Source organism: Strix aluco, chromosome 3 (assembly GCF_031877795.1).
Source record: "Strix aluco isolate bStrAlu1 chromosome 3, bStrAlu1.hap1, whole genome shotgun sequence".
Lineage (NCBI taxonomy): Eukaryota > Metazoa > Chordata > Aves > Strigiformes > Strigidae > Strix > Strix aluco.
In genome coordinates, this window is record NC_133933.1 from 49,274,991 (window position 1) to 49,290,238 (window position 15,248).

The window sequence follows — 15,248 nt, forward strand, 5'->3', positions numbered from 1 at the left end:
CTCATTGTGCTCGTGGCTTTAGTACAGCAGTTCAGAATACAGCATCCAAGAAAAATCTGTAAATGGGGAATTCCAGTTTGGGTTTTAAATAGACATTGTAACACTTCAACCAGCACTTGTATTAAAAAACCCCCTTTGGTTTGATTTTTGGGTTGGGTTGTTTTTTTTTTGGTAGTCAGAGGTGTCTGGAACGTTGATTTGAACATGTTTATCTGGGCAGCATAAAATTAAGAAAGAATTTATGGATTTAGAAGGCAAACCCAGTTCACAAGTGAACACATAAAAGAATTGTGGTGTCCAAAGCCAGGGATTTTACAAGGTTTAAAGCAAAGATACTGCCTTGTATAGCTTACATTTAGGGCCTTGAGAAAACACTGTGTGTGTTGCAGCAGGAACTGTATGGAAGAAGGAAAGACAGAGGGTGGAGTTTGGGGAGAACTGAAATGCAATGCAAACCAAGTGAATGCCTGATCAGGGATATCTGTTGTTTTCTTGAGTCCATGCTTTTATTGCATTTCCCTTTCTAAGTCTTGGTGCCTTTTGTTTTTCAGTGTCTTGTTATACAGAGCTAAGGGGGGAAAAATACATTGTTGATCTTGTTTATGGTGTGCTTATTGTATATGTTCATTCTGTTTCACAGTAAAGCATGCTGCTACTTCCTTAGCCTTACTGTTTTCTATTTCTCAGTCTGTATTTCAAAAAGAAGCTGCATGTTTTCTCACTGAAATGAAGGATTACAATAGATTTCATGTATGAAACACCTGCACAGTAGGAAGTGAAACAGAATTTTTTAGCTCTCACTGTTTTATGGAGAGATTTCTGTTTCCTTTCCTTCCTGTAAACAAAAGGAGTCACTTAGTGGGAAATAAGCTGTTTACAGGATATTTTCTGTATGAAAGGAAGGAAAAGTGCCTTTACAGAGATCAGCCTATTGTGTTGGGAATATCGGAAGTTCTATGGAGTTAAATTGAATGTAGTGCTTGGAGGGGAACTAAACAGCAAAATACATGTAATCACTTAAGTCTTGACCCTGAGAAGTGCTAGATGCCTCCACTAGCTGCTGAAATCAAAGCAGGAGTTAGGACATGCAGTGCTTTGGTTTGGTCCCGAATCCTGCATGTAACCTGGGATCATTGTAAGAACTTGATCAGATACAGGCTAAACTCCAAAATAAAAGCTAAGAGCTTATGGAATTTCGCTTTCATTTAAAAACAAGTACTTTTGATACTTTTAATTACTGGTCTGAGTTACTTTTGTACATCTGTCTTCCAGCTGGCAGTCTGAAATACAGTTGTCTTTGCTAGAGAAATGTCATAATTGGATTTTTCTTGAAAGTAATAGTTTCAAATGTACATGTAGAGTGTACATATTTTCAAAGTTCTGCTCCACCTGTGAACTATATTAACTGTAATTCTGGTATGACTCAGGATATCTTATTCTTGCCTGTGTTATAAAATTAATTTCTGTGAATAGCTATTTAATTTTCATTCGTCTGTAGTACCAGCAATAACCTTTATCACCAGTAAGAATTGTGGATTAGGTATTTAAATTCTGCTTAAGCATTATAGAATACTCTGGCTTTCTTGAAACCTCAGGTGTATATACAAGCTGATAGGACAGACAATAGTTTTGCCAATAAAACTGAGCAGGGTAGAGAAAAATATGCATGCAATATTACTTGTCATTAGCTGTATCTATTTTATCTGCAATTCTTTTACTGTAGTCACACTTGAAAATGGAAACTTATTATAGCAGTTTTTATAATTTCTTTTGCTCCCTATTTTAAAAGTAGTTAGTACTTGAATACCGAGAAGAGGCAATTGTAAGCATTGAAACGAAGAAAGTAAAAAATCTCGATTACTTAATAGATACGGAGCTCCACTTCTGGTTTCAGAAGTGATATTAAATCAAAAAGCCTTAACAGCAGTGTTCCCTGTTACAGAAATTATTTCCCCCCCACACACACGTTATGAATCCAGTTCCTCACACAGAAACCCTGATGTCCGGATATTTCAGTCTAAGACCGGAGCGTGTGTATGTAAATGGCAACTGAGAGCGGTCTACCTTCTGGCATATCTCGGTGAATGGAGCATGTGCCCAGTCTTTGTCCTTATAGAAGAAATAAAATGATTTCTTTGCTGCCCGTATTTGGTTTTGTGTTCTAGGCCAGAAGTGTCTGTCTTCTTGTTTGATTTCTCTCTGTATTTTTCAGTTCTTTCTTCATTCTAGGTGGAGTGTTACCAAAAGAGCTACTGCAGTCATGAATGAGACTTTGTCTAGGTGTAGAGGAAAGCATAAGGCTTCTTCTTAAAAGTTTGGAGTCTTGAAGAAACAAATACCAATACCCTCCTACAGTCTAGACCAAATGACTCAACAAGGCATTAGCTAGTCTTTGTGGTGCTATGTGGAATTTATTTTGCTGGACTACATATAATTTTGAACATCATATTTTTTCAAAGTGAAAGGGATCTCAGATGTAATTACATTCTTATTATGAATCTTCTTTAATGAGGAAAATATTAGGTTTATATTTCATATGTAAGGAACTGTTTCCTTATACATCTTTCATATATAATAAATCTAGCTTCTTTTTGTATGCATGGAAGTTTGATTCAAACTTTCCTAGTAGATTTGCTAGTCCTATCTCTCAGAGATTTCACTACTGCTTCTTCTTTTCCTTGAAAGTTCTCTTATTTTTGCTTGGATATCCCACCAGAAATATGGCTCCTATGCTATGAGTTGAGCATGTCCAGGGTGCATCAGACTGACTGTGTAAATTGACTGTGGCAAGTTGATATTCTGGACATACTGAACTTGCTGTGGAGCTTATCTCTGCAGTGACCATCTGTCCAGTGTTTCAGAACACTGGAAAGACTGCTTGGAACTAGGCTTTCCTGACTAGGATGCTGCCTGTCTGCCCATTCTTTCTGGAATTGGTTTCTTCTGCATAGCCAAAACTATTTTGGGTAGAGAAAGAAAACTTGCCTGGAGAAAATCTGATGTCTGGTACTGATACTGTTCTCTCTTTCCACTTTTCCTATGGTAAAAAAATAGGAATAGAAAATATTAGAAGATTGGACATAATACCAAAGATTCATTCAGAAAACTTATGTTTTCATGGTTAAAAATGAGGTGCACTGTATGGCAGGCAACAGTTGTGAATGTCTGACATTTTGCCAAACAGAAGTACTAATAAGGATTTGCCTTCTTAGTCTACTTAGGAATTACCTCTACCTGCATTTCAGGTATCTTCTTATGTGAACTCTTCTTTGCCTTGTTATTGGCCAAGTTGTCTTCCTCAGTGACATTCCCTGTAGAAGCAAGGCTCTAGTTTTCAATTCCAAAGGACATTTAGGAAAAGAAAAGACTAACAAACCAGCAAATGAAGTGCATGTATTACTTCCTGGAGAATAAAGCAACCCAGATGGTACTCTGGGAATAGTAGAAATGAGATGTCCAGGTAAAACAGATGTATGGTAATTGCCTTATGCACAGGAGTCTTATGATGTTCAATGCTACAAATAAGTTTTAAAGTACATTCAAGAAAATAGGCATAGTTACTCCTGATTTCTGATTTAGAATTTGTTACTTTATGTGAGTTTAAAGGAACATACATTACTTTAAGTTTTGAGTATTTTTTTTTTTCATTTGTCGATCTTCACGAATGTAAGGGCAAGATGTTATAAAGAAAACTCTTAGAATGCTGGTGAAATAATGAATTATTAAAAAAACCTAAATTTCTTTTTAATTTTTAGATGTGGTTTTTTTTTTTCCTGATGCAGTATTCTGTATAAGAACTTTGGATTTAAAAAAAATAATATGTGGGCAAAGCCTAGCGTTTTCCCATTTGACTGCCTCACAAAAGAGCTACACAGTCCTCCCAATCCTACTTTACTCTGTGGATTGATTCTACTTTCTACTCCCATAAATAGGCAATCTGGTAACTGTCTTTGAGACAGATATTTTTGAAGCTTGCTCTTCTAGTGATTTGCAATATATGAAGACATTTTTTTTTTGTTGTGAGAAAGACAACACAAATAGTGGTAATATTTTCATAAAATTATCTATAGAAAATTGAAACCAGTTTCTTTTAGAAAATTGACTATAGCCAATATAAAATTTTATTTTCCGTTTTTGCAATTGCTTTCTTCTGATGTACTTACTTTTCTGGTTCTCCCTCTGTGCTGATGTTTCCTCTTACCCAGATAGTATAAATTATGAATCCAGAGGCTCCTATTGAAAAATAAGGATGGATTTTTGTTATTCTTATCTGTCTGGAAAGGCTATTGAGTATTTCTGTATGTTTGTATATATGTGTGTATATATATATGATTTACTTTATGATTCCATTTCAGTTTTACATTGGAACAAAAGTGACACTATGAGACTACAGTATGGGCTTGTACCTATATAGAATTACGTGTATCACTTATAAATTGTGATAATTCTTGGTTTAAATAGTTGTCTCTAGTTTGTCTGATTAGACTAAAATACATGCCAGTCTACAGTTTGTACAAGGACATATAGTTTTGCTCCCAGCAATAATCTAGGTGAGAAAACAAGTTTGTTCTGCTGGACTTCCTTTCATTCTTCAGTTGTTTGTTTGTTTTACCATATGCAAGGATTGTTTAGAATTTGGGTACTCTTATTTCTTACGGGTTTTAGATGTTGTTAGTGCGTTTCTTCCAGGATTCATGAATAAAAAAGTTAAAAAATTTGGCTTTAGTTTCAGCTTTTACTTGAGTGAGGTTTATGACTGAAATTTGTCTTAATCAGATGTAATTTTTTAGGTTAGGAATGAGATTTTTCTTTTTAATAACCAACCTGGTTTTTTAATTGTGTCTTCTGTTGGCAAACAGATTAGTTATCTAATGATATTGGTCAACACTACTACTGATATGGTTTAGTTTTGTTTTAGCTCTCCCACAAGAGCTGCACTGGTGAAAGTGTTTGCTTCAGCTCTAGATTATAAGTACACTAGGAGGTTTTTGCTGCTGTGAGCATACTGATAAAAGTAAACTTAAGTGGCTGCCTAGTTCTGGCTAGGCCTAAAATGAGGGTAATAATAAACTGTCCTGCATTCCATCTCTATGGGCTTTTTGTTTGTTTACATTACTGGTGTCTATAATACGTAGATTTGCAGCTGATTTAGGATTTTGAGGCTTTGTGTTCTTTTCCATTGTATGCACTATTCTGTAAAATACTAGAATTATTTTTATCCCTATGATGGTGATTTAGTACAGGAAATAACATCTGTTCCTGCTGTGTGTGTTTTCTTTATCCTTTCTTTCAATATGAATGTAACATTGTGTATTTTCAAGCTAGATTTTACTATCTGAGGTCATGATAAAATAAATTCCCTTTGAAACTGTGTTAAAGCAGATATAAAATAGAAAGCAAATCACCTTTATAGGTATATGATAATTTTATGTTCTATATCTCTGTATGTTGATCAGACCTCTATAAAATATTTTTACTTTACATATACTTTTATTTTACTTCATTCAGAAGTAAATGTAGAAATGTCAAATGTAGAGTCTGCGGTGTTAGATACTTTACTGTCTGGAAGTCATCCCACAGATTCTTATAGAATGTTTCTAAACTTTTTGGATGAACTGACTACTATCTTCCTTCAGAACATTTTATGGAACTTCAGAAATTTCTCATACTTGTAATTGAAAATATTAAGCTAATACAGTATAATACAATTCTAGGAATAGCTGTGGACCCTTTATCATCACCTTTGAAGCAGAGCTGTAATGAAACAGTCTGATGGTTCAGCAGCTACTGGTTCATGACCTCTTCCCCTAGTAAAGCTTTTTTTCTGGTTATTGCCAGGAATTTACACAGAAACCAGCTTTAAATTCTCTGTTGCAACACATACATGTGGTATGTGTCAGACTGTTCTGAATTTTAAAGCCATTGAGTTGTTCTTGATATTTTTTTATGTATGAAGTAGTAGATTCTCATTTTACACAAGTGTTCACTTAAGATTATTGGTTTTACTTATGCCTTAGTATCATAAGTGTTTAAGTGTTCACTTAAAAATAAAAAACCCCAAACATTTCCCATTTGACTTGCAGGTATCTCCTTTTTACTGATATCAGAAAAAAAGTGACTCAGATTGGCATCCTTTGGGAATCCTTCTAGCCAAAGGTAAGCATAATTTCTAACCAGTGACAAATAGATTTTCAGTATATTTGTAGTATTACCCTACCTTTTAAATAAAACGGCAGCTGTGCTGCTGTCTGTCTTGATGTTTGACATCTCACCAACTGAATTTCTTTGGGATATCTAAAGCATCTTAGCAAACTCATAAGAGAATCATTTATATGGCTCAGCATGCAAGTGAAGTTTAGTCTTTTTTGAAATCTGTAACTTGGCAGATTGCCTCTCATTAATATTGAAGCGTATGGTACAATCATTTTGAGGCAACTCTTATTATACAGCTGTTACTATACAGAAGGATGATTGCATTCCTTAATACATCGGATAAGCCAAAAATAAAATCATAATTTTAGTGGTTTGGAAATTCTTAGCTTGGTCTTCCTCTGGAAAAGAGCTAGTATGACCAGAAATAGATGCTAGCATAATACGCTGAGTGTCCTTTGTAAGGGCTAATTAGGCTGCTTATAGAAAATCCTGAGCCTACAGTTGCCAAAAATCATGGCATCTTAGTATTTTCTGCAGCAGGAGTCATCCTTCTATAGCTCCTAATTCTGCAGACTCCTTGATCTAGTCCAACTGGATTGCTTTATAGTTCTAGTGTATGGCTAAGGTTTAGAAATACTTCATGTTGACTGAACAAAATCTGTCATCTAATGAAGACGTGCTCCCTGCAGCATAGTAAAGAAATGAATAATTTATTGGGGGATGAACACCTTCCTGTCCATGTGTGCATGCATGTTTACTTCTGAATAAAACCTGCTTTTGGGGATCTATAGGTAAATTGTTTACTTTCAACAACATGCAAACATTTGAAAAGTATTTCAATACAGAATTGAAAAACGATCAAATTCATTCATTCTATTTACACTCCATGGGTTCACAAGAATACTAAAATCTAGAGAAATCTGCCACATGAATAATTCTTCGGTTAATATATCTAGTAATCTGGTCAATGTTAGACATCGTAAACATGTACTGTAACTACTTCTGTTTGAAGAATGGAGTACCATATTGATAATGATAAAAAGTGGAAAAAAAATTGTGTATAATTGTCTGAGACTTGAGTAAGCATTTCAGAATTATGCTTAGTTGCTTGTGGTCCAGATGAAAAACTTTCAGTCTTTTACAAACTGTTTGAAGAAAACTAACTTGAAAGAAAAACAATTATATAGATGCAAAATTAGAAATATGGGTTTCTCATATTAAAAAGTGGAGAGATAGTAGCAGGAGGGAGAAGTAATTGTGGGAGACTTCTTTTGTAGAGAAGAAATAGAATAGTACAGGGCCATAATATGTCTTGTGGCTCATTCAACATTCCTGGGGCAGTCTAATGTCAAACATGTATCAAGTGTGTGTACCAAAAATTAAAGGTAAGAGGTAATAAATGTTTCTAGATTTAAGGTTACATTTTGATATAGCTCAGGACTTCACAATTTTACAGCTGCTGCAGGAGAAAGTAGGAAAGTAAAATGCTGAAAACTTTTAAGAGAAGCTCTCAAAATTTTCCCACTTTCGTGTTAGCACTGAAGTTACCCTTCAATGGGTATCATAGAAAAAAAGTGCCGTACTCATGTTCCTTCTTTCTATGTAATGTGCAGATGTGGGGTATGAGGGGAAGTTCAGTCCCTTCTACCTCCCTTCTTTCTAGGTTAATACAGTTATGAGGATATGATCAGTGTGAAATCCAGTTGGGTTAAAAGCAGACACAGAGAAATTCTAGGTAATCTTCTAAGCTAGGCTGCTAATTTTTGTAGTAGTTGCTTTTTCTCTTTTGTCTTTTTTCTCTTTTGCACAAAGAAGGAATTATCATAGAATGGTTTGGATTGAAAGGGACCATAAAGATCATCTAGTTCCAACCCCCTGCCATGGGCAGGGACATCTTCCACTAGACCAGGCTGCTCAAAGCCCCGTCCAACCTGGCCTTGAACACTTCCAGGGAGGGGACATCTGCAGCCTTTCTGAGCAACCTGTTCCAGTGCCTCACCACCCTCACAGGAAAGAATTTCTTCCTTATATCTAATCTAAATTTACCCTCTTTCAGTTGAAAACCATTACCCCTCCTCCTGTCACTACACTCCCTGATGAAGAGTCCCTCCCCACCTTTCCTGTAGCCCCCTTTAAGTACTGGAAGGCCGCTACAAGGTCTCCCCTGAGCTTTCTCTTCTCCCGGCTGAACAACCCCAACTCTCTCAGCCTGTCCTCATAGGGGAGGTGCTCCAGCCCCCTGATTATCTTCATGGCCTCCTCTGGACCCATTTGAGCAGGTCCACATTGCCCTTATGTTGGGGGCCCCAGAGCTGGACACAGTACTGCAGGTGGCATCTCATGAGAGCAGAGCAAAGTGGGGGAAACACCTCCCTCGACCTGCTGTCCACACTTCTCTTGATGCAGCCCAGGATACGGTTGGCTTTCTCGACTGCAAACACACATTGCTGGGTCATAGTCAGTTTTTCATCCTCTACTACTCCCAGGTCCTTCTCCACAGGGCTGCTGTCAATCCACTCATTGCCCAGCCTGTGTTTGTGCTTGGGATTGCCCTGACTCATGTTCAGAACCTTGCCTTTGGCCTTGTTGAACTCCATGAGGTTTGCATGGCCCCACCTCTCAAGCCTGTCCAGGTCCCCCTGGATGGCATCCCTTCCCTCCAGCGCGTTGGCCACACCACACAGCTTGGTGTCATCGGCAGACTTGCCGAGGGTGCACTCCATCCCATTGTTTGTGTCCCCAACAAAGATGTTAAACAGTGCTGGTCCAAACAAATCTATTATTGTTTGTAAGTTCAACGCTAAGCTTTGTTTGCCTAAGGAAGCAAACTGAGCTTGTAAGAGCTGGTGTTCAAGCATCTAATGCCCATGCTGGTGGCCAGCTTTTCTGACTAGACTACATCTGGTATGAGGCAATAGTTTTCTTTCTGACTGAGACGGGTATAGTCATGCAGTGCCCATGACAGACATCAACAGAATAGACAAGATATCTGACTAGGGAGGCCAGCCAAACATGGAGACAGAGCAGAGAGGGGGCAAAATTTCTAACAGCTGCTTGGGAAGTACCCATGCCTGTTGAAGATACAGGACAGGGCTGCCCTCCTAGAACATTGGAGGTGTTCTGAATGCGTGCCTGAAGATAATTTCTGCTTTATACTTTATAATATTCTACATGAAATTGCAGTTTGTACTTTTTTTCCCAGTGTAGTAGTTTTCTGTCTGTATCATACTGATGACAGCAGTAAAACTTTTCACTTTAATTTCCAACTACATATTGTTTCCAGAAGAGGAAAAAAGTTCTGAAAGAACTGATCTTTTTTTTAAAAATTATTGTAAATTTATTATGCATTCAGAGATTTTTATGAAGTAAGATAACCGCTTCTGGATTCTGTACAGGTTTGTCAAACTTCAAAGAATCATAGATTTAGGAGAGTCTGAGTAATTGACCTTCCCTGCCAGTGGTTTGGCATAGCTGGCTTATGCTTTGATGCAAGAAACAGAATTGAACTTTCTGTCCAGCCACCTAAGCCCCTGTGCCCTCTGTGCACTGCCGCAGTTAAAACCTGATAAATGATAACATGTAGCTATTGAGCATCCACCTAGTTTAAGTGGCTTCCTTTGCTCACATCAACTTAATAGTTTCTTTCCTCTTCTCATCTAAGACTCCATTTTTCAATAAATGGTCTGTTCTGTAATACGAAATAAGTTCATAACACTCCTGTATTACTGAACCTGATGAAGCTCTGCTATATTAATGGCAGTGTAGAACATACCTCTGAAAATCTTACCTACTACTTTTCATATAAACAGTGTGTTTTGCTTCAGAAATAGTCAGATCAAGAGGACAATATTGTAACATATTTTGAGTTATGTGTTGTCAAGAATATTGGCATTTGAATAATGCTAATTATGTAGTAAACGAGAACTTAACACTGGTAAATCTAGTCTAGTATTGTATGATAACCACTTCTGGTATTGCATTTGCTTTATCTTTTGGCTGTATAGCTAGCCAAGGCATAATAGCTATTCAAAGAAATCTGGAAGAAGGTGAAAAATGTAATTTGTAGTTCTCTTTTGCTCTCTGTATAGCTCAAAGTAGTAGTAGTTGTAATATAATAATTCTGCAAAAAGAATGAGCATTACAGATGTCTAATCTTACATGTGCTGATATATTCATGAGGTGCATTGTGTTTCTTTCATAATTTGCAAGGTATGTAACACAAGAAGTATTGCTGTTTACAACTGGGAGAAGAAACTTGTGGTTTGCTCATCCATGAACTAAATACACAATGATGTTTATTTTTTGTTTGGTTTTGTTACATATATCCTGCTAAAATGCTTATGTCAAAATAGTTCTTTGGGTATAGCTTACAATTATGGTAGCACTGGTACTGATTAGCAGTTTCGGTAATTCTGATTTTAAAATATGTAACCTAGAGTATTTTGTAGACCATAAGAATTTACTCACTCTTTTTCTATCATAAGTGCAGGCATAAGAAGATAAAAAGGAAATTATTCTTATTGTAGAAAACTGGTAGTGGTTTTGTATCTGAAGAAAGTTGAGTAGTTAACCATTTATTAAAGACTGGCAACAATAAAAAGTAAAAAATCTTTGAAGCTTGTTTCTGTTTAAGAGATAATTTAAAAATGATCACACAAAACTAAATGTTTGAGAAATCTTTACAATTTTGACTATTTTAAAAGGAATCTAAATTACTTATATTAGGTCATTTAGCTCTTGCAACTGCACAGACCTGCATTATGTCTGTAGATGTACTGTTAAGGCAGAGGAACAGATAGTAAAATTAGAGGCTGTACATGCACATAGCATATATGAGTGTCAGATTTAAGTCATAAAGTTATCCATATTTGCTGAAGTCATCATCTGCTTTCTGGGTGACTTTTGGGAGCATGTGTCCAAATATATGTAGTGAATATAGATTCAGCATTTGGTCTTAGTTTTGCATCAAGTGGCATATTTCCTTTTAATAATAATAAAAAATAAATTTAAATAAGTCTACTTCTCTTCACCTTTAGCTACTGATAAACGGAACCACTAGTTACTGAACCACTATTCCTTTTATATTTCTGATAGTTATCGTATAGGGACACACGTGTGTGGGACAACTTATATGATCTTGAAGTTTGATATCTTGGTAGTATATCTGTGACCTGGGAAAGAAGCTGCTTCTAAAGGCTTATGTGTTTATGTGAATTAATGAAAACCTAAACTATTGACAGTTTGTAATGGTGTTGATAGTTATGATATGGGGGTAGCTAGAACAATGTTGTTCATGCATAAACATACCGTATTTTCAGAAACTTAATGTAAAGAAATCTGATCCACTAATATGTCGTATGATACAAATTTTTCGTGGAAAACATGGCATGCATTTGGTGCAAAGAAAATTGTTTTCAGAAGATAAACTGTGTCAGACAAATCACAGAATTGCTGAGGTGGGCAGGCACCTCTTGAGATCATGTAGTCCAACTGCCCTGCTTAAGTATGGTTAGCTAGAGCAGGTTGCTCAGGGCCAGGTCCAGTCAGGTTTTAAATATCTTCAAGGGTGGAGAATCCACAGCCTCTCTGGACAACCTGTTCTGTTGTCTGACTCTCACAGAAAAAAAGTGTTTTCTTATGTTTAAATGGGGTTTCATGTGTTTCAGTTTGTGTCTGCTGCCTCTTGTCCTGTCACTGAACATTAGAGAGAAGAGTCTGGCTCCCTTTTCATTGCCCCCAATCAGGCACTGTTAAGATCCCTTCTGAGCCTTCTCTTCTCCAGGCCAAACAGTCCTGGCTCTCTCAGCTTTTCCTCCTGTGAAAGATGCTCCAGTCATGCTTTAGTCATTTTAGTGGCACTTTGCTGGATTCACTCCAGTAATTCCATGTCTGTCTTGTACTGGGGAACCCAGAACACAGTACTCCAGATGTAATGAGGGAATGATGATAGAATTTTAGCAATAACCGGTAAGTGAAAAATAACTAACTAGGAATGCAGATAGGCACATGGCATTTTTGTCAATAGCAATGTAATATATTCAGTAATTCTGTATGATGTCTGATCTCTCAAATATCCCTTTTCATTCTCCAAATTGTTATCCTTTATTTCCTCTGTGAGAAGTATTAAAATATACTTAGTCAGGTATAAATAAAATATTAAGCTGCTTTATTTTTCAAGGCATGGTGTGCTATATACTTGAGTTTTGGAGTGGTACATAGTCATAATAGTCCATTCATCTGTCACCTCAGTGGAAAGGTCATGGGTAAGTGATCCAATATTTTGTCAAAATGTTATTAGAACACATACTACAAAATACTATTAATGCTATGAGTTGTTTGTTTGATTTTGTAAAATCATACCAAACTGCAGAGTTGGTCTTCCCAGTCTGGTTCCCTCCTGACATAAATCTGGCAGGACTCACCAGTTCAGGCAGAGAGCTCTTTTGGTTCCTAAAGGCAACAAGCCAAAAAAATACCTGTGCTATGTTAGGTTTCTCTGCACTGGGCTTCACAAAGTCTGTGGTTCTAGGAAGACTTTTTAGGTTGGCTGGATCTGTCCGTTCAGCTTACTGAATCTTGGAAAGCTTACTGAAGCTTTGAGCCAGCAGTGTGCCCAGGTGGCCAAGAAAGCCAATGGCATCCTGGCTTGCATCAGAAATAGTGTGGCCATCAGGGACAGGGAAGTGATCTTGCCCCTGTACTCGGCACTGGTGAGGCCACACCTCGATTACTGTGTTCAGTTTTGGGCCCCTCACTACAAAAAGGACATTGAATTCCTTGAGCGTGTCCAGAGAAGGGCAACGAAGCTGGTGAAGGGTCTGGAGCACATGTTGTACGAGGAGCAACTGAGGGAACTGGGGTTGTTTAGTCTGGAGAAGAGGAGGCTGAGGGGAGACCTCATCGCCCTCTACAACTACCTGAAAGGAGCTGGCAGAGAGCTGGGGATGAGTCTCTTTAACCAAGTAACAAGGGATAGGACAAGAGGGAATGGCCTCAAGTTGCGCCAGAGAAGGTTTAGACTGGATATTAGGAAGTATTTCTTTACAGAACAGGTTGTTAGGCGTTGGAATGGGCTGCCCAGGGAGGTGGTGGAGTCCCCATCCCTGGAGGTGTTTAAGAGTAGAGTCGACATAACGCTTAGGGATATGGTGTAGTTGAGAACGGTCAGTGTTAGGTTAATGGTTGGACTAGATGATCTTCAAGGTCTTTTCCAACCTAGATGAATCTGTGAAAGTAGTAGGACTCTCTCACCTATTCAAATGCTATATCACTCTAAATAATAGAGAGGTAACGGTAAAAAACACTAGTTGACCACTTGTGAAGGCATGCATTACTAGTGAGGTTCACCAGAAAGAGAAATCAAGGTGAATTAACATGCAAGTTAATAAAATGGAAGAGCTTATTATTTTGTATTTAGTGCTAGCTCTTTTGGAGAGGGTGTGGGGAAAAAAGACGGAGTGTTGGCAGGTTAGATATAAGGAAAGGAGAGCTAGCATCAAGAGCTGGAGAGTGATGAGTCTTAGAAGGGAGAGAGACAGCTATTTTCAAAAAAAATTGAGAGAACATAGTGTAAAACCTTCCTTCCCTAGCCCTCAGCAAATGCAGTATGTATTTTCTCTTTGAGGAACAGGCTGATGCGCCAGTGGTGCTAACTAAAAAGATGTAAGAAGAAATAACCTAATAACCAAATAAAAAGAATTGAAAGTAAGTTGTTGGAGGGGGGAAGGTGAGGAAGGATGCACACGATCTTGATCTCTTAATTCATGATCTCTTAATTAATATAATCTAGTTTATTTCAGTAAAATGAATTGTGTATTGTTCTTTTATACAAAGTGAAGGATTACAATAAATTATCTTAACTGAAGTCCTTTGTTTTTGATTCCTGCAGAAAAAAATCTCTAATGAAATATCTGAAATAATTAAGAGTTAATGCAAATACTTTTGAAGATAGACTGAAGAATGGGTCAAAAGCATATCCTATGAGCTTGTTTTTGGTTGGTACCAGAACTGTGCAGTGTGAGTGGGAAGGCTGGAAAAGGTGTATGCATTTGTGAAGGAGAGTGTTATCAGAGAAAACTGGAGAAACAGAACATGTAACAGAATGGGAAAGATGAGAAATGAAAAAAATACAAGACTTTGAAAATGGTTCAGGGAGAGCCAAAGCCCTCATGGAATTAAAGCTGATGGAGGATGTGAAGTGCAACAAAAAACCTGCTACAAGTACATAAGCAGTTGAAGGAATGTTAGGGAAAATGTGAGCCCACTGGTGAATGGGGTAGGGGATCTTGTGGCTAAAGGACACAGAAAAGACTGCAACATTTTTTTCACCTCAGACTTCACTGGTAAGACTGGTCTTCAGGAATCCTGGAAACTGTGGAACAAGGAAGACTTAACCTCAGTGGAGGAGGATCAAGTTAAGGAATATTTAAACAAACTGAGCATAATGAAGTCCATGGGACTTGATAGTATGCACCCGTGAATGCTGAAGGAGCTGACTTATGTCTGTGTCAGGGCACTTTTGATTTTCTTCAAAAGGTCATGGCAATTTGGAGAGGTTCCCGAGGACTGGAGAAAAGCAAGTGTCCAAGAAGGATCTGGGGAAGTACAGGTGGATCAGCCTTGCCTGCCCCTATGAAAGTGTCAAGAACAAGTAATCCTGAGAGGTATTTCCAGACACATGAAGGACAAGAATGTGACTGGGAGTAGTGAGCATGGATTTTAAAAGGGAAAATCCTGCTTAACTGACCTGATAGCCGCCTGCGATGAGATGGCTGGCTTGGTGGATGAGGGAAGATGGCATTGGTAAATGGGTAGTAAGATAGACTGAAAGGTAGCTGAACTGCCAGGCTTAGAGTGTTGTGATCAGCAGCACAAAGTCCAGTGGGAGGCCAGTTACTAGTGGTGTGCCCTAGGGGCTGATACTGGGTTCAATGTTGTTTAATGTCTTTGTTAGTGATCCAGATGATGGGACTGTTGTGCACCCTCAGCAAGTTTGTTGATGATACAAAACTGGGAGGAGTGTGTGATATCCCAGATGGTTGGGGTGCCCTCCAGAGGGACCTCGACAGGCTGGAGAAATGGACAGAGAAGGAGAA

The 15,248-nt window shown here is 37.8% G+C and overlaps 1 protein-coding gene across 10 annotated transcripts in view; it reads left to right on the forward strand.

Moving 5' to 3' along the window:
- SIPA1L2 (signal induced proliferation associated 1 like 2) overlaps positions 1-15,248 on the forward strand; it is a 151,048-nt gene that overhangs the window by 22,736 nt on the left and 113,064 nt on the right. For 9 of the 10 annotated variants that reach the window (XM_074818464.1, XM_074818466.1, XM_074818468.1 and 6 more), the window contains exon 2: positions 6,084-6,156. The exons of the other annotated variant lie outside the window; for it this stretch is intronic. The gene's annotated coding sequence lies outside the window, so the exon portion shown is untranslated. The remainder of the gene's footprint in view (positions 1-6,083; positions 6,157-15,248) is intronic. 10 annotated transcript variants of the gene reach the window in all.